Source organism: Engraulis encrasicolus, chromosome 12 (assembly GCF_034702125.1).
Source record: "Engraulis encrasicolus isolate BLACKSEA-1 chromosome 12, IST_EnEncr_1.0, whole genome shotgun sequence".
In the NCBI taxonomy this organism is placed as follows: domain Eukaryota; kingdom Metazoa; phylum Chordata; class Actinopteri; order Clupeiformes; family Engraulidae; genus Engraulis; species Engraulis encrasicolus.
Window position 1 is genome coordinate 48,620,713 of NC_085868.1, and position 2,821 is coordinate 48,623,533.

Sequence of the window (2,821 nt, forward strand, 5' to 3'; positions counted from 1 at the left end):
AGGCTACAAGCAGTCCCCACTCTCCTCTCTACAAAGACATTTTAGAAAAAGTGTAGGCCTAAGCATTTCCCAATAGGCCTATTTAAAAATGCGTAGGCTTTCAAAAATACTTCACACACACACACACACACACACACACACACACACACACACACACACACACACACACACACACACACACACACACACACACACACACACACACACACACACACACCTGACATTTGACAACACAAGAATTCATAATGACGACGACAGAATCTGCATACCGAGCGAGTAGGCCTAGGCTACTACTGTACATTGCCTTCTGACTGAGAGTCGGTCGCTCCATTTGTTATACTCGACTCCCTCTAGTGGATAGTCTTTGACAAGCGTGTCAATAAACATTTGTATGGCATGTGGACATACCCGGTGCGTATATGCTGTGAAGCCTATGTGGTTCTTTTCCAGATGATAACCTACGTAACCACACTGCAATGTAGTTGTAAAAATCTAGTTTAAAAAGTATACCAATGTCAAAATCCCAATCGGCAATTACAAAAAATCAGTGTTTGCGCGGCTATCAACAGCCAACTTTCCGTTAGGCTATGTTATCCAAGTGTGCACATTAGCTCATTATGTCTATAGCCCAGGCCTATTGCAAGACCCAGGCATTGTATTGCAATCTCAGACAACGACATAGGCGATTGTCATATGAGGCCAACCCGCAACAACGGGGTTGTTCTCCGAACGTCAATCTAGCCAGCACGACTTGAGCGCTTCTCAAAACGTTCCGAGAAACCAGCTGCCGAAACCCGGGATCGAACCAGGGACCTTTAGATCTTCAGTCTAACGCTCTCCCAACTGAGCTATTTCGGCGCTCATACTGAGTGAGTCACGTGGTCGTGAGTCATACCTAAAGCGCCATGATCACCGCTATCCAAGAGCGCAAGTACCCGTGGCGCACCCATGTGGCGCTCACACTGACCTGCACATAAGTTGTGTTGTGTGGGTAAATTGTAACTTTATGAAGTATAAATGAAGGTCTATGGAATTTTATCACACATCCTGACAACTTGGTCTCTGTACATGTATTTCACTGATATGAATGGTAATGTGGGACACTGCCCAATGCACTACAAGCTTTGGGAGGTCTGTTCCAATTTATACATTTTGACATTGACACTTGTACCTACCTATGATCGATAATATTAACCAAATCAAAGCTGCATTCCCATGTGATCACAGTACCTGTCAAAGGTATACTCTCATAAAGTCATATCACTTATAAAGGTATACCTTTTGTACCAAGATGTTGGCTTTAACCAGCAGTTGTAAGATTCTATTATCTTCCTTTATTTTCTTTGATAACACTACCAACTGTAAACATGGCAAAACAAAAAGACACGCATAGGGCACACTCCAAATCCCAAATAGTTTTATGTGCAAACAAGTAGGTCACAGCAATACCTCTGTACAATCAAGCAAATGTACACTAAAATACAGGAGTGTCCACTTATTGCTTAGAAAATAATTCAGATTTAAAACCCACAAGAAATAGACTTGGAAAACGTATCTACACCAAATACACATACACACTTGTGAATAACTACAACTATATTAATTGGCTTGTGACTATCTCCAAAGTGTGAAGGTCCAAAAAGAAGGTTCCTTGTTGAAAGTGGTAGTCAGAATGATCCGAGGCACACTGATCTTAGTGAAAAAAGTTAAAAATCCTTTATTTTAATGGATAACGCCTACGCGTTTCGACTACAATCAGTCTTCATCAGGGCAAACTTTGTTGCTTCTTGCAAAGATGTTTTTAAAATGGATTCCATGTCATGTGACACAGAGACACAGCCAATCAAAATCAGTGCAGTGTGACATACATTTTAACATAAAAATCCCATCACCAGTGCATTTGCAAAGTAAACAACAGACAAGGACAAACAATAACAAAAAAGTCTTCAAGGGCCCAGTTAAGTTCTTTGTTAAAACAGGGGCCTAGATGCAGACATCTATAGGTGCATAGGCAGAGGTAGAAATTTAGAAGACTATGACATTTTCACTGGCCATATAAGGCAGTCTACAACACAACATAATTAAAAATTAAGATAAGGGGCAAACATGGGGTACTTCATAAAAAAGGAGAAACGTCTATTTCTTCATTTAGACCAGGGTAGGATGTGGCTCTCAATGTATGGATCCAAAATGTTTCTCTCTGTAAGAGCCGTTTCAGTCTGTCACCCTCTCTGGTGCTTTTTGGAATTGTTTCAATGACCATGGCTTTTAGAGTCATGTGGTTCGTATGACCAGCATTTTTGTAGTGTTGAGCCATTGGGTAGTTGGGGTTCACTGTTTTGATGGCATTCTTATGTTCAGCCAGTCTTTGCCGAAGTTTTCGTTTGGTGCGGCCCACATAAAAACATCCACATTCACATTCCAATCTATAAACCACAAATGTTGAATTGCAATTTGCAAATTCACGACAATAGAAGAGTCTCCAACGCAGCACTCTCCTTTTCCTCTTTTTTAACTACAACTATATGTGTGTTGTACATGGGGCACAACATATATGGTATTGCAGGAAAGGAGAGGCTGGAGCACACTGCAGCTTAGTTTTCAAGACTTTATTTTGTGCACACACCCGTCTAACGTTTCAGTGTTGCTACTACACCTTCTTCAGAGTCGTAATTGTAAAGACATCAGAGACATATTGCATTTAAAAATTACCTATTGTATATGTGCAGCTATGTTGGAATATCTGCTGTACAGTACTTAGCCTACATGCATATAGGCTACAGTCAGGGGTGTAGAATCAGGGGCTAAAGTATACCCCCGC

General features: G+C 41.0%; 1 non-coding gene across 1 annotated transcript; it reads right to left on the reverse strand.

Annotated features, from left to right (window-relative positions):
• Positions 1-785: 785 nt before the first annotated feature.
• On the reverse strand, positions 786-858 carry trnaf-gaa (transfer RNA phenylalanine (anticodon GAA)). The gene has a single exon. It is a non-coding gene; the product is annotated as a tRNA-Phe (tRNA).
• Positions 859-2,821: the final 1,963 nt, after the last annotated feature.